This window comes from Amphiprion ocellaris, chromosome 5 (assembly GCF_022539595.1).
Source record: "Amphiprion ocellaris isolate individual 3 ecotype Okinawa chromosome 5, ASM2253959v1, whole genome shotgun sequence".
NCBI classification, from domain to species: Eukaryota; Metazoa; Chordata; class Actinopteri; family Pomacentridae; genus Amphiprion; species Amphiprion ocellaris.
In genome coordinates this window covers 34,017,006-34,042,583 of record NC_072770.1, presented here as the reverse complement: position 1 = coordinate 34,042,583, position 25,578 = coordinate 34,017,006, and the positions used below count along the sequence as shown (strand labels likewise).

General features: G+C 37.8%; 1 long non-coding RNA gene across 1 annotated transcript in view; it reads left to right on the top strand.

Annotated features, from left to right (window-relative positions):
• The window catches only part of LOC118469716 (uncharacterized), a 112,981-nt gene that overhangs the window by 83,716 nt on the left and 3,687 nt on the right, over positions 1-25,578 (top strand). The gene's annotated exons all lie outside the window — the stretch shown is intronic.

The following is a 25,578-nucleotide window of genomic DNA, read 5'->3' as shown; positions in this document are numbered from 1 at the left end:
TGTTGTCTTGACATTTTCAAAAGTAATTAAGGTAATTAGTTTTATATATTATGGTGGTGGCTGAAATTTGAGAGGTCACTGTGAGTGTGCAATCCTTGTTTTATTATTTAGTTTTATGCAAATGTAATAAAAAACTTTGGTATGTGAACAGTCATAATCTGATTCTAGCTTCAGTTTTGTCTTAGAGTGACAGTGCCAAAAAGGTTGCACCATTTTATATGAGAAAATGCAAGATTATATTGTTGTGTTGTGACCTTGCATGTTATGCTAGCAGTGTGTCAATGGATATTTGTGTTGATTTGCACCATAAATATTACATTTACATTACCTTAGTTTAAAAACTTCATAGTGTGTTGTCCATATAAAGGAAGACGAAATATTCGTGTTGCAACAGAGAATAATCAAACTGAAAATGCACTTGGATTTGAGGTAGGTTTTAATTTAATCAGTGATTTCATTGATGCCTGATGGCTATTTTACATGATAGATGGCAAAGAGAGATCACACACAGATAAAGGATAATTTGCGTAACACGTGCTTCTTTGAACTTCATCTCTCTGACCTACTTCAGGATTCAATCTTCAGGATATGAATGTATTAAAATCCATTTACACATTCAAAGCCTGGGCCAGTCACAAGACACATTCTTACAGAATATGCTATTGAATTTCTTCATTAAATGTAGGAAATTGAAATTTAATAATGAATACATCAATGCTCATACTAAGGTTTATCTAGTTAATAACATAGTGGTCACTTTTTGGAGAGGTTGTGGTGATATTATTTCCATAGTAAATCACACTGATTCTTATGCAGTTTTATGACACTGATTTCCATTTTCTTAAAACACATGAAAGAGCTTCAGACTGCCCTCTTGAACTGCAGAACCAATGTAGTTTCCTTAAAGATGACAGTTTGCATCAGGCTTCATCATAGTCCTGTGGCAAACAGATGTTGTTCTGTGCCACTTTCTTACCATCAATTCCAAAAGACAATCGCAAGACCTCTGTCAGTGCCAGTGAAATCTGCTTGTTGCTGCTGCAGTACTTTTGGCTGTCCTGAAGACAAGCAGACATTTCTTCGTGCTCAAGCTTCTAAATAGGCATTTAGTATGAGGAGCAGATGTATTGTGACATGGCTCTCAGGATGGTTGTCTGTTTGGCTAGCTGGTGATGCAGACTGACAATGACAAGTGAAAAGGTTCCAGCGGGTGTTTTGTGGCTGAGCCACCCGCTGAAGCAGAACATGAATGGGGACCGTGCTAACCTTGCCTGAAGAACCTACAAGGTTATGAAGGGGTGCAGCAAGACCCAAGTGTAATGTATAATGACACGTTACAACACGGAACCCCTTAAGTTAATTAGAGATTGAATGTGAGCAAGTCAACATTTTTAAGGTCCTTATAATTAGAATTCACTACGTTACATCACCGCGATAGAAAACATGTCGGGACATCCAGCATGAGAGATGATCTGCTGTTGGTCCAGGATTGGTAGGCTGTGCTTCTGCCAACGTATGCCTTCGTAGTTGCATCCCATTTGCCACTTAGTGTAGCATGTTCAATATCTGCCATTTTTAGCATACTCAAGTGATTTTGGGTTAAGTTACTGCAGTTCCACAAAGGACGTACAAGAAAAAGATTGGAAACAGAATCGTCAAAGCAGCAAAGCCTGAGTAAATACTGACTTTTACTTGCCTATAAAAGTCACGCTTTCTAAACACAGAGCCCTACAATTCCAGTAATGCAACTCAAATACATCACCTGTTACACCTTCCCTGCCTGTCAGCAGCCCTCATCTTTCATACTTCATGCCCCATTACACAGGTTCACCTTCAAACATCTGAAGTCTACCTCAAGATAACTCCAATGATGGTTGTTTTTTCGAAGTTGACAAAACCTTTCCAGAAGCTTAGACGACTTTTTGCAACAGTTTTCACAAGTTAAGTAGTCGTAACCATGACAAATAATCAGACTTTCCTGCGTAAAGTCAGTGGACAGCCCCTGTGGAGTTTTACAGCCACTTCTCTGTATGTGATGAGTTCATCCACTGTGACAGCAGATGTCCCAAAAATCAGCAACTTTTCAGTGCAATTACCAGATGCTCCTACAGCAGTTCCCCTCATGTGACCACTGACAGGGTTTCTGTTGGATTTGTATGTGAACGTGCAATAATAGTACTGGCAAGTACAACATGATTAAATATATAACATTGTTATGAAGCAAAATGCTATATAACAATGTTATTTTAGTTAATGATATTGATTTAATCCTATTATATATATATATGTTACAATAATCTATATTAAATGAAAATTAAATGAAATTAATATGATGTATTCAATAACAACAAAATGCTTGTGGTTGCAATGATGCTCGTTGCTTTACATTTCCTGTTCAAGAACACTAAAAGGAAATTTTATTGTCCAGCTGTAAGACATAAAGATTGAAGAGAACAGTTACTATGTGTTATCTTTCTGTTTACTGGCTCATTATCTGTTCAATATGTCAGACATTGAACAGTTTCTGCTCTGATCCTTAGGCGTAAAGGGAATTCAGTGACTATACTGGTCTGCAACACATCTTCAGAAGTGTTTTTTCGCTTGCTTTCTCTCACTGTTGTGTAAATATGTGGATCTTTCGCAGGGTTGTTCAGTACAAAGAGAGAGATGTCTGTTTCACGCTGAAGCAATCTTCACACTTTTCACTGTCTGTGGCCCTCAGGTGTAATGGATGGTGCAGGGGAGAGGAAGATAATCTGAGTGATGATAAGACAGGGTATTGACAGAAGAGAATCTGTAGGTAAATCAGTGGCTCAGAAGACAGAACAGGTGAAAAGAAAATGGGAAAATAACTGTGGAGGAATAGATTTGTTATTGAAATTGTATGGTGCAGAGGGAATGAAAAAAAAATAATGGCTGCAAATAACTGTTAGACAAAATCCCTTATGAAGAGATACAGGGAGAACAATAAACCGAAGGAAACAGAGAACAGGAGGTTGGGTTGGAGGCTGAACAGCCAGTTGACAATTATCAACAACAAGGCGCTGCTGCTGGCTTAACTATTGCATGTCTACATCACCAAAAGGTTACCATGAACAATACTGACAGCTCTGCCTACTAGGCTCCGACTGGCATCCTTTACTCATAGCATACGGTGAAGGAGGACAAAGAAGCAGGAAACAAACAGCAAGAATGAGAAGGGAAAACAAGGAGAAGAGGCAGGAAAATGGAACAAACACTAGTGAGGATGTAGAACAATGCAGGGAGAAAGGGGAACAAGAGAGAGACAAAGAGTAAGAGTAAAGGGAGGGTAAATATGGGGACCTTAACACAGATGATTGCGTGATGCTGAGTCATTAGTCCTGGAGTAACAGCTCTCATCACAGTGCAGTCAGGGTAAAAACAGGACAGTTAGCCCAGCTGATTACCGCACTACTTCTGTACATAGGGATGGGAAAAAAGTTTTGTTTTCATGCAGGGAGTTTGAATGTACCCTTTAGGATTTATAGCAGAGGATAAATACAAACTATTTAATCAATAAATCTAATCAACTCAATGTTTTTTGAGATTGTAGTTTTACGTTCACTGAACAAAAACAAATGCAACATGCAAATGTTTTCCTTTTCTGACTTTGTAAAAGAAAAGGTATTTTTATTGTTATGATAAGGGTTCAGTTTAGCCACCAGTGAGTTATTCCACAGCCTAGTCAGGTGAGGCTCAACTATGGACATCTGTGAGATAGCATGACTAGCACACAGACACTCCTTCAACCACTGACTGTAAAAGGTCACCTTCAATTGCAGCTTTATTCACATGACAAGACAAATGACAATAGAGCAACGAGTAAAGGCTATTGGTATTCTAGATGCTCTCACGGCAACATGTCAGCATTTGCCGTCTAAGGAGAAACTGAATACAGCAGACAATCTGCCACATGATGCTTTGGATAAATGTGTGCATGAATGTGACAATATGGGATCCTGTTCTTACCAAAACATCCACTAAGTTCGTCAGTAATTCTATGGATCGCAGATGTGTGACTCATTACTGACCTGTGATTTCTGGAATGTGCCTCCACTCTTGGCTCGGTGGTTTGCACAGTCACCTCGCAGCTACAAGATCCCCGGTTCGTGTCCCGGCCCGGGCCTGGGATCTTTCTGTGTGGAGCTTGCATGTTCTCCCTGTGCATGCGTGGGTTTTCTCCACGTACTCAGGCTTCCTTCCACAGTCCAATAATTAATTCATTCATTGGTCATTCTAAATTGTGCATAGGTGTGAATGTGAGTTTGCCTCTCTCTGTATAGCCCTGTGATAGACTGCCAACCTGTAGACCTGACCTATCGATAATGACTGGATAGACTCTGCTCTTGATCTGCTCATTATCATTTCCGATATACTGTGAAATTGTTTGTTTCATGGCATCCTTTCTGCTGTAGAGATGCCGTGTGTTGGAACAACAAATACTTAATCCCCTTGTCCTCATTTCCTTTCCTTCATTTTTTTTCACAAAAAGCATGTGATGTTATGGCCATGGCTGTGAAAATATATTTCAAGCACAAATGAACATCTTCCTGCTGTAGAAGAACTAAATTTGGTTAGTCAGAGACTACATACAAACTAGAATGGACAACATGTTAAACAGGAAGATGTTGATTTTTCATAGCTATGACATAAAATGAAAGTATTGTAATCCATACTGTATAGGATGTAAGAAACTAGCTCTGGCATTCGGTCTAACAGAAATTTTGACCCCCTGGCCTTAAAAACATAAAAAAAAGACACAAGAAGAAGCCATTTTTAATATACATTTTATAGAGGAAGATTTTGTTTTCCCAAAGCGCTTGTACAGATAATTGAAATTTCTTACGAATTCATAAAACAGAATTCCTATTCAACATGACATTTTCCTTCTTTGTGCTTCTTTTTGTCACTAAAAAGCAAAACTGCAGCCAAGTCACCACATTGTTGTTTGGAACTACAATTTAATGTGATTTCTTGTAACTTCTTATTTGATTATCCTCTAGTTTAGCATCTGTGAAGCTATAAAAAACCACTATCGATTCATATCTATTCCAGTCTGACAGTGGATCGATTTCTCAATGCTTATTTCTCTTGACTGACAGTGAATTGCTGTTGGGGGAACCTGTGATTGGTAATCATTTCTTCTCTCTTTCACTGTCTATGAATTTTAATATAATTATACAATTTAAATCCAAAATCAATTTCCATGCCTCAGTAAGTCAAATGATGTACACTGTGACTGAAAATGAATATTGAGGAAATGACTTGATTCACTGATGGATTTTTTTATTAAAGAAATGTTACCGTCATGCCGGGGTGAGCTGCTCAAACTTGGGCCAGTTTATTCAACGTTGTTCAATGGGGATCTATATAGTTTTACAGGCAAAGTGTGGATGATGCAAGTGGTATTTTCATTTCTTTTAACAATGAAAACAGATTTATAGTCATGCCAAGTTTTTGCCCTATATCAGATGTTCCTCAAGGGGTTTTACAATGTGTGGAGCATGTGGACCCTCTATAGACCACTGAATCAGAAAACAGAAAAACTCTCCATAAAGCTCACATTACAGATCTAAAAAATGAGAAGAAACCCTCAGGATCTAGTTGGGCTCCCTTTTCTGAGATAGACAGACATGCAGTAGATGTCACCAAATAAACCAAAATCTACCTTTTACAGTCACTCATCTTACTGTAAAACATGCTTGGCAAAAACACAAAATCAAAGTTAATATTTCGGTAAAGCTCAGACTTACTCAGTAAGCAGCATCCTGTTGCTTTATGGCTGAATGACAAGACTGCTCATCAGTGCCTTGAAATGTTTTTCAGTCAGTATGCCGTGTTTATCAGACTGCTACCTGTTTGTGTTTCAGATGCAAATCCTTCATTTTACAACTTTATTTGTATTTTGATTTACACTATTCAGCACACGCTTACCCTCAGAAGAAGTAATGATGCCAAAGTTTTGATGTTAGTCATGAAAGGTCATGAATCTGTGGCAAATTACACAATTTCTCACTAGGACACAATTACTAAAGGAAAACCACTATTTGTTCAAACAAAGGTTTTATTTTTAGAACCTGAGCCATCTCTTCTATCAGTTAGAATAGACTGTACTCATACAGTACCAGGATAGTAAAGTGACAAACATAACAAAACACGACACGACTTAAAAAAAAAATGGTTGTAAGTATTTTTTTCAGTTTTTCTAGACTTGTTAGTTATGGCAAATGTCAAGATAAAGCGATTATAACTGAAAGTGAGTAAACCTGTAGTGCTACTAATACAGTAACTTCACATCTCACAGGGACAATAAGTGCATACAAATATGGCAGCTACCTTAGCTTTAGATCGCCTTCAAGATGAGGAAAGCCAGTGTGCAAGCTAGAAGTTAAAATAAATTGGGTTAATACCCATTGTTTATGTCTGGTTTTTTTCTTCCTAATAAGCTAACCATAGCTGACTAGTTTGTTTAAAACATTTCTACTTATCTGACTGCTTGCATTACTTGTCCTGTTAGACTAACCCTTTCTGATCTTAGAAATTACTTTGGAAATAGCAGTGTTGTTATATAAGATCAATTGGAGCTACAGTAATAAAACCCCAGTTGTGACAAACCTTTTTTTTCATTTAAATGGAAATCTGTGATGAAAAAATGAAAATGAAAAAATTGCCAGATAAACAAATATATACCTGATAGCATGCTGGGATCTACCAATAGATTATGATTTGCATTTTGCAGCTCTAAGTGCTTTCTTTTGGGGTACAGTAATAGTGCAGAAGGTATATGTAAAGACCCTTAGGATAGTAGCTGCTGCTGTGACTTTGTAAAAGAAAACAAATATGCTACTGTATGTTTATCTCTGTGCTTCACTGATGCAAAAAGACTGTGATAAAGTCAGCCCTACAAATATAGTCTCACCTCATTCTCACCCACAGGCACCCAAGTAGCGCTGAGTACCCATTTGTCCATGCGGACAGGAAATTTCAAAGTGCCTGAACAAACAGGAGCAGAGAGTTGTGGTCAGCAGCTTCTGTATCTATTCATTCTTGTGCACAGCTGCATCTCTGCAGATGCGACAAATGTGGCGTAGCCTCAAGGCGGATGATTACTACAATAGCCGCCTCGTACTCTGATGCAGTATGTAAAGTCATTGTAGTACATTATTATGAATATGAATGAAATCTTTTCTGAGATCAGGGATTTACGTCATCCCGCTATCTTTTTCAAGGCCAAGCTATCAGTATGTGATGTGCGTGACTTTATTTTACTCTCCCACATTGTGAATATGCTGGCATGAAAAACATGCAGGCAAGTTTGGTTGGTTGGAGCTTGATAACTCATACAGGACAAAGGGCAAATTCCTGAAAGCAGTTTTTATTGAAATAAATTGACAGGATGAAAGTGAATTAGTTTTCAATTTTCAATTCAATTAAATTTTGTTTATATAGCACCAGTTACAGTCAAATTGACTCAAGATGCTTTGAGCCAAAGACTAACTTGTATCCAAATCATTGACGTTAACATTTAAAAATAAAAATTAAATACAAAACACGAGTGAATGATTTTTTAAACACCACATTAGATTAATAGAGAGGGAAAATAGTGCATCCTCACTACATTTTGAATTGAAAATCAATTATAAATGTTAGTGTGACACCAAGAAAAAAAAATGAATTCAGTTGCAGAATTCCCAAAACTCCACATTTCTGGTGAAGTCTGCAGACCTGACAGAAATATAAAAGACTCTGCTTCAACTCAAAGCTGCAAGTCTGAAATGTTGTTATGATGTCAGGTCTTTGTCTCATGTCAGTCTGACAGTAAAGCACAGACACTTTTACTTTTAACAAAATACCCTTTTTTGTGTTACTTTTTAAATTATTTCACTACTCTAAATCAATAAACACTGTAAAAGACAACAGATAAATTGAATATAAAAAAAACTTCATTACTAGCTTAATTAATAAATAATGAATACTTGAATGAATTTAAATAAAATGCTTGAAGGGTTGGAATTGTTAATTGAAGTTCAAAACACTAAATGCCAAGTTTATTTAATTTATAAAAATAATAAGTCACCACTGGCTTTGGGTTTTACAGTCTGCTGGGTAAAAATCTTGACCCATTCATCCACCCCAAGCTCCTCTTTACATGGATGCTACCTTTTTTATAATAGTGTGACTCACCGGATGTAGACTGCGGGTATAAGCCTGCCTTTGGAGGCTTATTTGGGGCAATTTTCTCATCTCCTGCACAAAACCTCATTCAGAATGCACTTTGCTACCGTAAACAATAACAAAAGTCTCCGGCCTGACAAACTACCACACTGAAACTTCCACTTTTTGGCAAGGACTTGGGTGGTGCAGTAAGGCAGTCTTAACAGCCAACCAGTTCTGTACTACAAAACTGCATAATCCAAAATATTTGGAAGGTAACACCATAACCGAGCTCCCTTGATTCTGTCTTCAGTAATATTGCAGGTTGTTATTTAAAATAAAATTTCAAATGGGGCTCCTTTGCAACTCTACGGACATAAAAAGGTGTGATCACGACTAAAACCTAATCATTTCAAGCCATTTCACATAAAGTTATTTGCACTTTGAAATATATCTACAACACTGGTAGAAAATATTTACTTTTGATAGTAATGCAAACAAACTTACATTATTTATGTACATTTATATGTAGTTCAATTGTTTAATTAGGTGTAAAATTTGAGATACCAGTTTAAAGACTCTCGCCAAGGTTATTGTACTAAAGAATGAAGACTCAACAAAGGGAAATATCACTTACAGTTGGCCAAAACTGAACGAAATAATACTGCAGTTTATTTTAATGAGAAATGAACGAATGAGCATGCAGCATATAACATAACTTAACAATACAGAGAATAGAATAAGTAAGTTGCTTAAGCATGAAGACCTTCCTGTCCACTGGGTGCTGTGTGTTGAAGAAACTTAAAAAGATGTGGTGCTCACACTGCATCGATGGGGTCTGAAATAGCTTTTCACCATATTGCACTCACAGAGGAGGAGAGGCACTTCATACGTACAAGAACAAAACAGATAAAATCGCCTTGGGCATCGAATTAGGACCAAATTAGCATCCTCTCCTCTCCCCCTATGTTATTTCCGTGCAGCCACTCATGGCATAGTAAACCAAATAATCCACTCATTATCGCAAAGCACATCATTTTATGTTAATAGCCTATCCATGTTGACACACCATTAGGCATAGGGAATTTGGGTAATGTGCTATAGCACTGTTTGTAGATTCATAGACCTCGCTCCCATCTCAGGGGATGTATGAGAGAGCGAGTGAGAAAATGAGGACTAAAGAAATGAAATACAGGAATGCATATTATGCATTTTTTTAATGGAAGCATGTTGTTGAAGCATTGTTAAAATGAAAAATAACCCTCATTATTCTGATTTGATGACAATAGGTGAGTACTGATATGACAGGACTCCGCTAATGGAGCACAACTGCACCATGTGATTCGCTATCAGAGAGGGAGAGAAAAAAAAAGCAAAGCGACTAAGAGAAACAGATAGAGGGAGGTGGGGAAAAGGTTGGTGAAAGAAAGAAAGAAAGAGAGAGAGAGAGAGAGAGAAAGAAAGAAAGAAAAAAATGGAGTTAGTACCTAAAGGAAGAGAAACAGAAAGATATAGTTGTGGGGAGGCAGCAAAAAATAAGGAGAAATGGATTACAAAATGAATTTCTTGAGGTCTAACGGAGATGTTCCTCTGGCTTTGAAGCTGCCATTCAGGTCTTCTTCCACTGACCTGCCAGACAGAAACACTTCAGTTCACTTTGTTGAGACCGGAGGCACCTTTGGCCTGCTTCATTTTGAGTTACATAACTGAAGTTAAACTGATTTTCAGTTGGGTGAAAAAAAAAAATCTAAATTAATATTTGAATCCAAGGAGAAGTTTCTGCCTTTTATGAAGAAAGTAGGATCGTTTTAGTTGATATTTCATTTAGGCATGTCTTTCTGTGACACATATTCTGTCTTTTTGAAGCAGCCAGTCACCAAAGTTAACATTTCTAGTGTGGAGTTGCTCATACAGTGTGTTTGATCTCCTGTGTTTCAAGTATAAATAAAATGATGCTCCACTGTAGTTTTACTGTACACACTACAGTTTAATGGCCTTTGAACACAACCGTGGGAGGCACTCCATCTCTAGGCTATCACTTCTATCTCTGACTCTTATGCAAACAGACTTGCACCGTCTTGCCTTCCTTTTTTTTCTTCCCAGATAACAGCTGGATTATGCACAGACACCGAGTGGACAGAGAGCTCCTATCACAAATTGGCCAGATTCTTTTTAATGTTTAATCCCCCAACAGACTGGCTTAACGCCCCTTAACAATCATCTTAAAACTTTCTCATACAAGGAGCAGTCTTTAATTTGTTTGACATAATTAACATGTAAGTTCATTTGCCAGACATGTGTTGACATGCAAATCCAAAAAACGGTGTCCACTGAAGCTCATCCTTTTAACAAGTGCTGGAAGTGCTTCAGACCATGTGTTAGAGACATTAAAGCTATTTTGTTTCTCTCGATTAGGTCTGTGGAAGGGAACTTTAACATACTATAAGATAAATATTTTTCCTAAAAACCCTGAAATTAGAGCAGTTTCTTATCAGATTGCCAGATGCTTCAGGGACTATTCTCCTTGATATTAATTTTATTTCACACTAAATTCAGAGAGAGGAAGAGAGAGATATAAATAGAGGGAAACAGTGAGGGAGAAAGGCGATAAAAATAGGATGACAGAGAACAAGAGCGAGGGACAGCAAGATAAATAGAGGGGGGGACAGAGGAGAGGAAAATGGAAGAGACTGACAACAGAAGGGAGATTCTGGGTGTAAAAGCTGGAAGAGAAGGCCAGAGAAATAGAGTTCACTCACACTGAAACAGATCAATCCAAGTAAAACAGCTTCTCCTCAGCCTGGCTAATGCAATGCTTCATGACAGTCATTGTGGCAATTTGTAATATCAAACAATGTAGGGAACAAAACTGACCTTTAAATGCTTGATTCCATCTTTATTTGGTGATAATTTAGTGTAGTACACAGCACTCTCTAAATATCAGCCAATACAGGTTTAGAACAAAAGTTGTCACCTTCAAATGCAACGTCAAATTTGCAAGCTAAGACTAAAAAAGTGCAGAAATGCATTTGTTTTGCGATATATTCTGTCTTAAACCAAAGTAACGTACTGAAAAAACTGAAGCGATGGCACAAAATATAGGAACATGAATGTCTGTACCAATTAAATACAAATCCAATAGTTGTTAAGACAGATCACTTAAAACCAAGTACCCTGACCTCCTGGTTCCACTCAAGGACAAGTCATTAGGAATCAACACCTTGGAATCAATATTTCCTGGGAAAAAGATTGTACCCATCCAGCTCGTACATGCTGAGATATTTTACAGGTCAGAGAATGTATCGATAGATTTTTGACATAAAGATATAGGACTATTTAACCACTTTAGTTTTAACTGTATAAAAATCTGTTGTTATCCAGATATTATAGAATAATGAATAAATGTATAAGGGTAGCTTATATTATTACAATTCATTATCTACATACTGTATTATATAATTGTGAGGGATGTTTACAGTGAGCTGAACTTCAGATATTAGAGGTTATTATTATAGGTAGGATTATAGTGGTGGCCTGAAGGACTTTCCTGATCCCCAACAGATGCATAAAGCAATAAAGTAAACAAAGAAATAAACAAAGAAATTAAAAAAAGGGAATCCTAGCAAAATGGGTGGTAAATAAGCAACGCACACAAACACACAATGATATGAGACACATTTGAAACTGATCAATGCAAAGACAGCAAAACGAGGAAATGAAACAACAAGCGACACACAAGGAAGGTGACACTTTCAAACTAAAACAAGAAACAGCACAAACAGTAGCTAAAACTCAATAAAGGCTTGAGGAATCCGAATTTTGCTTTTGGGGTTTTTGTTTTTCCATAAGGGTTTTATTCCTTTTTGCCTTTTCATTTTCAAAAAGGTCCGCAAACTTACAAAGCCCAAAGTCCACATTAAAGAATGGTATTCTCCCCTACAGAAAACACTCCTCTTAAGTTGCAGAAAGTCCAGGCTTTTCTTTTGTTCTTTATTTATATCAATATGTAACACATTTGCTAGTCTGTTGTGCCCGCAAACAAGAAATGAGTAGCTTCCTCACAGTCCGCCTTTATTTTGTCACTCGAGCTGCTTCTGCTGCGGCTGCATCTCTCAGCCTGTGGATCTGGGGTTGCAGTCATAGACAGTACATAAAGATGAACAAACCATTCATACAGCAACCCAGGATTTTCTGAATAGCAGTTTTTAAGCTCAGTGTGGTGGCTCCAGCCATCCTCATTTGGGCAGTGCATGACTACATCTGACGCCCAGCTAATCTAAAATTGAGCAACGAGATGGAGAATAAGCAGAGCTGAGGTGATCCATGCACACATCCCTGGGTTATAGATTGTCTAACAACTGTACCCATCTGTCACTCAAAGCGGCCACATGCCTAACCATGCATAACTTAAAGCCTTAATACAATTTAAATAGATGAGTTACACAAAAATGCACCCTTATACAGTTGTCATTTAAGGGGAGAAATTCATTAAAGAGACCAAAGCCATTTTTATACCAGATTGGAACTGTTTATTTCTCTTTTAAATTTGAACATTTTAACATGGACATCTATGGGGATTGAACTGCTTTTGGAGCCAGCCTCTAGTGGCCATTCGAGGAACTGCTGTTTTTGGTACTTGCACTGGTGGTTTCCACTTGGTTGAGACATGCAACCAACATTACCTTGCTTTCATCAAACCAGCTGACCAATCAGAGAAGAATGGGCTTTTCGGAAATTGACATAAAAAATACAAGAGCTAAAATGAAGCATTTCAGACGGACGTTGAGAGGTGGTGCTGCAGAGTGTTCAATATGAGAAAAATAATTTGATAGATAACTATCTAAGCATATTTTTGTGAAAAAAATAGAATTATAAACCTCTAATCAGGAACCTGGAACCATGACAACATCACAGTTAATGTAATTCAGTGAACGTGTTTTTATGCTCAATAAAAAGTTTTTACCCTTGGCTAGTGTATGACTAAAAGCAAGATGCAGTGAAAACAACGCAAATGAATTAATCCTGCAGACATACCACCAGATATCTGCAGAGCGATGAAAACCTAACCTTCCTCACATTAACTCAAGGTTTTATCAGTCCCATAAAAAATTATTTGCTCACAAAAATCTATGTATGTGTAGATTTGAACGGTTTATGCTCTTATTGGCTTCAGCTCTCTCTGCTTATTTAAACCATACTGTAATCTAAATGACTGCATCAGTAATTCTTTAATTCCCTCCAGACGTATTATTTCCTCCAGCGCTGCAGATACACACTAAAGCATCTTCTCTATTACAACATAATTAATCAACCTAACTGCTGGGTCTCAGAACACATCACACACACATTCAGGCTACACAGTCCTATACACATAACCCAAACCTCAAGACAGATGTCATCCCAAGGAACAACTTCATTCTTTTCTTTTTTTCTTTTGCCGTTGGCTTTTGATGTTGACCTTTCTAAATGGTAGGTGTGGAGCGCTGGGACTGAGTGGCAGGAGCAGTGGTCCACAGGGAGGTGTCTCTGCCTGCAGCCAAACTCATCGGCATGCATGTTTTCAAGTCCCTGGACTCCTAAAGGTCCCTGTGACTGTACGTTTGTGTCGGTGTGTATTTGCGTGCTTCGTGCCACTCAATCATCTTGGGGTGTTTCTGTGTTTTTATGGCTGTTTCTCCCTAGGTGTGTAGCGTTTCTTCAGATCTGTTGCTGTTCGCTTGGCAGTGCTTTAGGCTCCACTGTCCTTTTAGGGTGGTTTATTGTCCTCTTAGGAGGGAGAAAGAGAGAGTGAATGTGGGAGGGAGGGAGACAAGTGTGAACGGAAGTAGATTTGACGCATTGGATGATAAAGATATTTGCAGTAAAAAGCAAATTTTAACACTAAAGACCGCATAGGTCTATGTGAGGGCATGAGGGAGGCCACTTTTTGTTAATAATTCTCTCTTTTTATTTTTCCGTAACATTCTGTCTGCCCTCCATCTGATGTTCACCCTCTGTGGTTTGGGTTTAATATGCTGCCAGCTGTAGATAAGAATATTCAAAAGGTGGCAGTTTCTTATATTTCCTCAGTTTAGCAGGAAATCTTCCAACAAACGCCACACAGAAGCTTTCAAAGGTCAAATTAGACTGTTAACCTCAATTACCCTGTGCTTTACAACGGGGCTGGAGGTCACACAGCCATGATGGGGAGTTTCATTTTAGGATAGCCAGAGGTATTTTGGACAGATAACATCTCGCTCTCTTTCTCTCTTGTTCTCTCTCTGTGTCTTTCTTCTCCTTAACCATCATCACCACCTGACCCAGTGTGGCTGATTGATTAAACAACAATGCGCTCAATTCTTCAGCTCGTGTGTGTGTTGTTTAAAAAGGGCCTTGAACTGAAATTATTCACAGGAACGGTTCACAAACCCCAACATATCTCTTGTTGCACAGTCATACCAAAATAGGATTTTATATTGCTGTAGGGCATTTTGATTAAACATTAATTAAACAGAATACCCAAAAGTGTATAGAACTTGACACAGTGAATCGGAGGTGCAGGAGTCGTGAATCATCAGGGGTCTGGAAATTCACTTTAGTGAGATATTCTATAGACATTAAATCTACTATAGTTCTTTTCACACAGTAGCAATGTTTACCTGCATTATAGCGATTATTTAAACAAATATAGAAATGAAAAAAACTGTCCTTGGCTGTCAGCTGGTGTGGAACATGAGCAGTTGAGTGACTCATTTGTCATTGTAGCTGTCAAGAGGTGTTCAGGTAAAACACAAAGCAAATTTGAGAGGTGGTTCATTTTTGTATTAAGTCAATGGTATGAATGGATGCAGAAAGATAAGAATTCACTCTGCACATAGTCACCTGAGGGAGGAAATACCTGACTATCAATATTCAGGGAATAATGTGCTTTACACTCAACCTTTTCCGACTCATGAATGTTTGCAGATAAAAAGAAAGGGAAAATAGTTCATTGATTGTTTTGGGTGAATAACCAGACTGCAAAAAAGGTGTTGGAGGTCAAAGTCAGGCCAACAATTGCTCCGTCTGAGCTCAAAGGTTAAAGTTTCACTCTGATGTGAGTTTGTTGTAAGCTTTTCACATGGGTGTGGTCTTGATCCAGTTGAGTTTTTTCTATCAACATGCTTCACCTGAAAAACAATCCTGCAGTCACTGTTATGCAGATGGAATACTAATAAATTTTACAAACTGTCTCATCAGATGTGCAATACTACAATGTCACCCTATTTTCTTGATGGATAGTGTTCTCCAAACTGTCTGTGATGTTTGTGGCAAACAAGCTACAGCTGGTCTGTCAATAATCTTGAATCAACACCAACATGGCAGGACAGTATGCATTTCAACTCTACTCTCTCTATAGCACATTATACGGAGACGGTTACACTCAAATGTGCCCAACCATAGACAAAGTCAGGTAGGAACCAAAATTATTCTCAGCCAAAAAGGTTGTAAATAAGCTTCTTAAATGTTACACGTAGAAATATAAAATGCTGTAACTGGTTATAAATGATTTCATCTATTGGATATTATAATAAACTCAATTATATGATAACATACAACTTTACAAGCAATAGAAATTTGGATGGTAAAACTGCGACATTACAGCGTGACTTTAACACCTGCTTTTTGTTCTTTAGCACAGGCTCATTTGCTAATAATAATAGAGGTAGTTAACAAAAAACAAGAAGAAGCAATATGAAAAAATAACATTATATTATGTCTGCATCTCTATCCTTTGCTTGTTGTTGCTGCGTCTTCATTGTATTAATATTTGTTTGAATTTCAACTTGGAGCTTCCTAATTATTTGATTGATTTTGGTATTCTTTTTACATCTACTATCATGTGCAATAACAAAACAACACTTTGTGATTTTATTTGTTTATTCAACATGGATCATACTAGGAAACACTGTTGTGAACAATGTAGCAATGCACAATCATATATGAAGTCCCAGTCCCCGCTTAGGTTTTCAAACCTTTAATAAAAGCAGAATCTCCAGAATCAAGATTAAAACAGCAGGACATACATACCGTTCAAAAGTTGGGGGTTACTTAGAAATGTCCTTGTTTTTGAAAGAAAAGCAGTTTTTTTTATTTAATGAAGATAACAACAAACAAATCAGAAATACAGTCTAGACATTGTTAATGTGGTAAATGACTATTCTAGCTGGAAACAGCTGATTTTTAATGGAATATCTCCATAGGGGTACAGAGGAACATTTCCAGCAACCATCACTCCTGTGTTCTAATGCTACATTGTGTTAGCTAATGGTGTTGAAAGGCTAATTGATGATTAGAAAACACTTGTGCAATTATGTTAGCACATGGATAAAAGTGGGAGTTTTCATGGAAAACATGAAATTGTCTGGGTGACCCTTAACTTTGGAACAGTAATGTATGAATGACAGATACATGTGTATATCTGTGTGTCTGCGTTGAATATATTGATTCATGTTCACACAGATGCTTTTTGTCTTTCTTTCTCCTGTTGCTACTATCAGATCTCCATGACACAAACACACACATAGATCCCATTTAAACAGTAAGAGGTGGTAAAATTGTGGTGTCACAAATAAGAAAGTATTGACTGTCTTTGTGATGGATGACAGCACGGTGTGATGAGTGGAAAGAAGGGCAGTTAAAAACAGCGAAAGAGAGACAGAAAAACCATGAGAGCAACACAGTGAGTTCTGATGCACATTTCAAACCATTAATTTATTACAACATTCAAATTGGCTGATGATTGTGACACTGACTGCCATCCCTGGTTCCTCCGCATGTATATTTATCTGTCTATATATTGTTATCTGCAGCTATTACATTTATAGACTTGTGTTATACTGTATACTAATCTGTTCATACCACTGTGCTCTCACTGGTCATTCTGCTTTAATGCAACATTCACAATCTACTTGTTCTGCATATATACACTTTACGGCTTCTTTTGCACTTCTGGTTACATGTTAAACTGCACTTTGTTGTTTTAGTATTCTGTACAATTACAGTGAAGTTATATCTAATCCAATCTAACTTAATCTAATATAAACTTAAATAAACATAAGAAACAGTGCGGAAAGCATTAACAGATAAACTTGATGTAGCAATTGAATCTACTTAGTATAATGTTTATTTTATTTGTGGTTCAAACAAAGAGTAATTAATGATTAAGTAATGTATAATAATTTATGTTTTAGCATCTACTTCAGAGTTAATCCGAAGTTACACACTGAAATAGTGTTGTAATATTACAATATCTGTGATCTCTGACAGCTGAACATTATCTAGTATACAGTGAATAATTCAGGTACTATTCGTTCCTCAATAACTATTCACAGTTTTGTGTACTCTGTTATAAAATGTTGTCATCTATATATACTGTAGTTAGGTATCAAGGTCGAGTAAATAGAATAAAGTTCTTCTGTATTGCTGCAGAACAAGTCTCCTGTGAAAATGTGCGCAAATTAAGCTCCTTAACTACAGTTTAACAGAACAGACTGACAGTAATAAATCGTGTTCTTTGGAGCTTACTAAAATAATACAGAGCTGGTGTCCCACCTAACCAGTGACCCATTCAACACATTACTTGACAACAAAATTGGAAACTGTCGTTGGCTGATCCCTGAATGGTGACTTGACCTACTAACACTAAGTGTGTTAATGTGTGTGTGTCTGTGGGGGTGATGTGTCAGTGTGAGCTGGTGGATATGCATGATTGGTGAGTGTATGTTTACATATGAGCGGTGTGCCAGAGAAATTGAGTAGCTGTGCACATACTGTTGTTGTTTTTATTTGCTTGTTTGGCCTCTCTCTCTCTCTCTCTCTCTCTCTCTCTCTCTCTCTCTCTCTCTCTCTCTCTCTCTCTCTCCTCTCTCTCTCTCTCTCTCTCTCTCTCTCTCTCTCTCTCTCTCTCTCTCTCTCTCTCTCTCTCTCTCTCTCTCTCTCTCTCTCTCTGTGTGTGTGTGTGTGTGTGTGTGTGTGTGTGTGTGTGTGTCTTACAAATGACACCTGCATTGCAGAAGAAGAGTTTTCCAAGGTCAGGGATAAATCAACAGAAATTACACAGCTGCCAAAACCAATTACTGCAGAACTGCCTAATGCAGGGCCTACCCATTGGGCATAGACCACTCATTGACTCTGTTAAGCAAGCACACACGATGCGATGCACAACACACACAAGTATGTGTCTATACCGTCAGTGTGACACAATTGGACAAAAGCACACACACACACAGAGACTAAAGCAAAAGAAATCATAGTCACACACTTATACCACATACTATTTATGTGTAAATCTTTTTTAGCACACTCTTCACTTCCCTGTGTTATTCTACATAGAAACAGAAAAATAAAATAGCAAAGAGATTCCCCACACTTATCCTTCACACAAACATCAACCAAGACATTTTCGTGAAAACCCTCCACTTGTATATTAAATTTACTGCTAGCAGATCTCAACCGGGCATGACAAAACAAAGCTCTCTAAAAAGATGCTCAGCCCTCCAGTCATGCTTCCTCGGACTGCTTTCAATTCCCTCGTTCCTGCATTCACACACAGCTCAGTTTGACCTTTTACTGCGGTTACTTGGCCATTTCACGGTTATTCACCCGTGCTCATTCCACACAGGTAGGAAATCCTGGTCCAGCTTTGTAACAGTAATTCATGTCAAACTGTGAAATTATCAGGACAGTGACAGAGCAGCTAACACTGACATGAAGAGGCAAGAACAGTGGAAACTTGTGTGATCGCCACATTTAAGTTGATACTTGAGGCTTGAAATCCAGCTTAAAAACCATGAAATGGGAAATTGCCAAAAGCTGTCACTGGATGGCCCCTTTGCCTAATTAATAAACACTTCCCTGCTGCATCAGAGGTGCTGGTAATGATGATGATAGGTTGTGGTAATGCGGAGGATTTCAGACTACACTTCATTTGCTGCCTACTCAGGAGGGGAGGCAGAGAGAAAGAAAGATGGCTGGGGTGTCCTCTGGCATCTTCTTCTTTGACCCATGAGCTGATAAATCAAAGGAGGTGCCAGGGTCAGTCCCAGTTGACGTCCTCACCCATGTTATCTCAGTCTTCCTCTTTCACAGTCCCCCCCACACACTGACAGAAATAATGCTGTAGCGTCATCACATAGGCAAAATGTTGACGTGCAGCGTAACAGCTTCTCATTAACAGTTTATGATGTCAGTAGAAATTAATGTGTCATTCAGAAAATAAATAGCCAATACAGGACATATACAAGAGAGAGGGGCAATTACTTGAATTTCATGTAATGATTTACTGCAAAATGCTTCATTGTGTGTTTGAAAATACAACATGTGACCAACATTGTCATTGTAATTTGAGGCTAGATATGGTGCAGTTGTCTGTAATTAATGAGCTGGTGTACAGTGAGCACAGTGACAGAATGGTTTATATGTTCAGTAATTTGTGAAATGGACTCAGCAGCAAGTGAAATCTGTACTTTTTAAAAAATATTACACCAAGTTCCCTGCAGTTATTGAATAGAACTGTCTACAATCACAGACTTCTATGTAGTTTAACTGAAGCTGAAAATAAACCACAAAAAATAAAAGTGAAAAGATGTCCCTAAAAACTAACTTCTTTATTTCAAAGTAATTTTTAATTTTTTTTTTTTTTTTTTTTTTAAAAACAAAGCATTTCTTTCTTAGTTTGGAAACTATACATCTCCATACAGTACAATATAAATCATTTTGGTGCAACAATTTTAAATGATTTTCAGTTACTATTATCAGTTGAACGTTATTGTGGGGAGGATGGCCTTTTCTCAGAGAACAAGCAGGATTACGCTATGGACAGTGATGTTGTGAACACATTTAACAATTACATTTGGGGCACTGAAATGTAACAGGGCTCTATTTATAGTTATTTTTTGTGTTTTTTTTTTGTTTTTTTTTTACTTTAAGCCCTTGATTTGATAGAATAGGACACAGTTTTGTGTCACTATAAGATTCTGTCTGAACCACAGGGTGACTCATATGTTTTACAAGTACTTCCAAGTGAGGATTATTTGCAGTAGAGAAGACATGACTGAACCTTTTGGAGTCAGGACAAAGATTCACCAAGGCTGTCTGCTTTTAACTCACTTTGTCTTGCTTTGGAAATTAGGCGGATTACAGGCTGAAGTTTACATGTCTGCATTTCTGTAATGGCTTATTTTCATGTTTTGCTGTGAATATTAAAAAGACAATCATGTTCAGCTGTGCACCTTTTCATGGGCTGTACAACCTTTTTGAAAATTAAAACGCGAAAAGAACATGAAGCAATGTTTCGAAACTGACATTGCAGGATAGAGTATGTAGAGATTCTGGATATTTATCAAATTTTCCACCAAAATAGATATATTTATTTGTCTGAAAATGACAGTGTAAATCAGATATAGGCATCAGCTGATATACGAAGCAGCGTCTGACTATTTTATACAAAGGACAATAAACATTGTTACCCTTTTTGACCACAGAGTTTCCCATCCAGCCTCTCTACCCTCGACCCTCACCATCTACAGAAACCATTTTCCCTGTGTTGCCTCCTTTCATTACACACCAGATTACTCTCACTCATGCCCCACCCCTCTCCATTTCCTTTTCCCCATCCTTCTCTCGCCTCTTGCTTTTTGTCCTTTCATCTATTTCCCTCCATTGGTCGTCCGTTTTGCTTCTAGCCTTTTTCGATCTCCCTTCTTTTTATGACAAGCTTGTGTCCCTATGTGGAACCATGCGAGGTCATGATTCCAACTCTCAGAAGATGCACGCACAGATTTTATATGTTTGTCAGCGTCGAGCGTGCAAGAATGAAGTATACCTGATACTACACGATGCCATGTCACGGACTGTGAGCATGCAAGCCATTAATTTTGCCATAATGACACAGATAATCACACAGGTGCTGCTCCAATGCACATGTACGGTTTTGAGCAGGAAATGCATTGTGCATGCACGGAGATACGATTGCATATGTTCACACGCCTTCTTATAATATCATGTTGTCAGGTGCAGATGCATTAGCACAAACACATGCACAGGGTTATGCATGAAAACAGTGTCTTCACCTGGTGCTGAGGCTTCTTCAGTCATGGTAGTTTGGAATTTGCTGCCCCCTGCTGAAATTCAAAGTATAGCTCCAGCACGGCAGCGTGGGATCAAAAGAGAATGAAATATTGCTGAATTTAGTGTGGAAGCAGAGTCTTTTTAAAGACAACCAATGACATGACCTCTGGCTGATTTAGACTGTGAGACATAAAAGCTTTTCTTTCTGAATGATGGTGGTTTCATGAACTACTTCATAGGTTTGAGGCAACTTTTAATGACATAGTTTGATGGGTTTTTTTAAATTCAGATTTAACATTAAAATAGCCACATAGTGGTCTTATTTAGTCAGTGACTTTTTGGAGCAAAGTCAGTCACACTTTCATGCCTCAAAAGGATTTTGCAATCACTTCCTCATGGTGATACTAATATCAGCAGTGTTCATATATACTATATGTTCTCACTATATATGAGCTATAAATGCATTCTTAGACTATCTGTTTCCCTTTTAGGTTTGTACATTCTCCTCCCAGCTTCTCAGTTTTCCTTTTATCCGTTTTTGCCCCCTTTTTTATTCCTCTGACTCTCCATTTCTGTCTTTCCTTCTTTGTCATCCATCCCATAATCATTTGGTAGCCTCTGTGTCCTACCTCTGGGTGCTTATCAGCAGAGCAAGATATCATTTACATCAGATTAGAGCAATGAACAGCACCCATAGAGACTGTATTAGACTACTAGCAGTATCAGTGCTGGATGTATCTTTTTCTATCCCTTTCATTTTTATATACACTAATGTACATTTGCCAAGAACTAGCTTTAATGGCAGCATTATGTGCTGCGCAACTGTCATCCAATTCGTCAGTGTGCAATTTCCCCAAAGGACAAACATTAAGTCACCTTAGAAATACTCAAATAACTCAGTGGAATTAAGAAATATATCAGACAGTAATAAATGGAGGGGTAATTTCTTGTTTTTAATGTTAACTGTGTCATGTACGCATTCACAGTAAAGTTCTTGCACATTTACTTTCCCCTCTCGTTCCCTATCAAAAGATCAGGATAAAAATCTAGGTTGCTATGATCTTTAGGCTAAGCTGACTTTTGGCCACGGTGCGTCGTGTTTCTATCTTGGCTTTGTCCTGCAGCGCTGCCCCAGAACCCTGTGAGTCAACTAATCTGTTATGCTGTCTCCATAAGAATGAAGAAAGCGAGAAATCCGCTTCTCTATTTTCTCTCTTATTGACTCTTCCAACAACCGTCTTCTATTTCTTAATCTGGCTTCAACATGTCTGTAAATTTCTATTTCCGTTAGTACTGTATAATTGTTACTGTATTAATATAGTGGCTTGCGTTTGCTTGTGTCTCAGTCTGTTTGCCTTCCTTTCACCTGGCATGCCTTCCTATCTTGTTTTCACTGCCACATTGTCACAGTGGCTGTGGTCTGTTTATCTGCCTGTTTACCTCTGTTTGCCTCTTTGTATTACATCACGAGTTGAATCGATATTTATTGATTTTTTTTTTTTATCTCAATAGTAAGTGAAGTTATTCCGTGAATTGTGAAAAAGATAATTGTTGTGTTATTTTAGCTTCATTTAGCTCATTACTTTTTCTTTCAGGCCTGTGCATTCACTTACATTTACTTCTCTGACTCAAAGAATGTAGACTTTGGGTGTAAGTCTGTCACTTCCACTGTGCATTTCATAAAACTTTCTTCCCCCCTTCAACTATGTGTTCCTGTTTTCAAAATCCACTTTGCTATGGGAATCAACAACACCACCCTCCAAGCAACAACCTACATGCTCAAAATTTCAAGTTTTTGCAAATATTTGGATTGTTGATTTTTTTGTTTGCCTTCCTGTGTGTATGTTCTACCAAAACTATTTCCCCATCACTACTTTGCTGGGGCACCATTGCCGTATCCTAGGCTAAGTACCGGTCAAGATTGTAATTGGTTAAAAAAAAAAAAAAAAAAAAAAAAGACACAAACATACCAGTGCATTATTCCTCAATAGCAGAATGACAATGTGACCATTCTGCAGCACTAGCACAGCGATATGGAGATATGTCAGACAGTATAAGACTAAATTGTGCTGGTCTCATCAGCTTTGTTCCTGGCAAAAACACATTCTGTTATGTGCCTAATTCCAATGTTAGCAGCCAGTTAGTGAGGAAGGTCAAGTACCCACAACTGGTGATCCTGATGGTGAACTGGTGGAGACCAAAACAGAGGAAAATGTAGATAAACTATTGTTAATATGTGTTCTATGGCCGTAACATGACTCCAAAACAATGCTAATGTCGCTTCCTGTTTTTTGGTTGTGTAAGTAGGGAATGGTTTGTAAACAGGTAAGCTATAACATCGTTATTAGCTGGTCATGCTTAAACTTTAGTGTTACTGTCCCCAAATTTGTCTTGAAGCCAACTGATATGCGAAACACATAACAAAATGGGAGAGTGATACCAAAGACCTCACAGCTTATCCAGTTTTCTAAAAGACAAACTATTGCCTGTTTCTAAATGGAACCATGTTTCTCGTCCACTGCTGGCAATAACTGTTCAATACAGTTGTAGAGTTATAAAACATCAAGGCTCCGATCAGCCCCAGTTGTTTGGAATAGTTTTGTTTTTTTCTCATGTCATTTATTTGGCAGGTTAGACATTTCCTTAATCTGCTTATCTTCCTGCCTGACTGTCTCTTTTTATGATCTGTAGCTTCCAGGAAAACATTACTATGGATCTATCACCTGTCTTCTTATATCGGAAGAACTGGTAGGAAAACATTTCTGCCTCGGAGGAATTTTATTCATAATGTATACCGCATATGCCTTTCAGCTAGCCGCACTGTTGTAGATCAAGGGTTCAGATAAAGACTTATCTGCAACATAAAAAAAAAGCAAAAAGTAATTTTACAGCACTTGAGAGAGACTAATTTTCCATTTAGAGAGCAATGTAAAGCCATTTAAACTTCCCATTGCACTTTGAATGTCTTTGCTTGGCTGCAGAGTCCAGAAACTTTTCCAGCAGATGAAGTATTCTCAGAAGTTTTCATGCAGCGGCGACGTGACACAACAACAAAAGAAGATTTACTTCACATCGTCTACCGGATCAAGTCAAGATGTCACCTCCAAATCAAAGAAACTAAAGCTGATTTCTCAAGTGTAACAGTTTGATGTGTGTGCACGGCCTCACACACACACAGCACGCTCACGCACATCAGGAGGTTCACAAACATTGATATATAATCTGTACTATGGTGATACAAAATGCCCTCAAAAAACTGTATATCATAAAAAAGAAAAAGAAAAACAGATGCTTCTAGACACATTCCTTTTGATTTTGGTTACTGAAAAATATGGTCTGAGGCCTGAACCTGTTCTCCTGAAGGCTGTAATGAGGATTTTTGAGGCCCCTCTAGTGGTAATTGAGAATAGGGGGGTGGGTTCAGTGGTGAAGTGCATTGTGGACATGCCTTTTGTTCCTGACAGTAAAGACATGGAAATGTAGGAGAAAGAAAAGGGAGCTAAAGGGGCCCATGGCATCTAATAAAAGTCCCTAGAGGCAAACCAAAACACTGAAACATCTTATACATTGATTTTATTATTAACATTTGTGTTTTTATCTAATATGACATTTTAAAAATCCTACTACTGAGGCTTTTTAACCCTCCAGTCAGGTGTAAGTTTGATGGAGCATCAATGTGAATTATGTGATGATACCAAAGTAAAGAAACAATGACGAAGTCCAGCAAAGCACCCGGAAGACTGACGGAAAAGTAATTTAAACCCAGTTTATGCAAATTTACACGGTCTCATGGAGGCTTTACTTTGATATCTTTTGTGTATTTTTTCACCAAAATATTCCCTGTGCAGCGTACATATACAATCCATCCAGTCTGCATCTGCATCTACAGTATGGCCTTTACAGCAGTCACCGTAAACACAAGCACTTATTTTACCCATTTGTGATTTCAGTCTTACATGAAAAGGTGCAATACATTTAAAGTCTATGTTAGTATTTAAAACTATTTTGTTTTTATTCATAGGAGGTTTTACTCATGCATATGCTGAGTCATAATCAAATATTTAAAACAATCATTTGTCCTTAAAATCATTGCATATGTATAAAATACTATTTGTAGTTTTTTCTTATACCTTCCTAATGTCACTGTTTGCGCCACTGCAATAGAATAAGAAAAAAAAATGTCATCTGATCTTATCAGATCTTATCATTTTAGCTATGAAGTTTTCATCACAAATAGAGGCACTAAAATCCTTTCAAAGTACTTTAAGAAGAAAATGTCAGTCGTTTTTTTCAGGATAACGGCACGGCTTATCT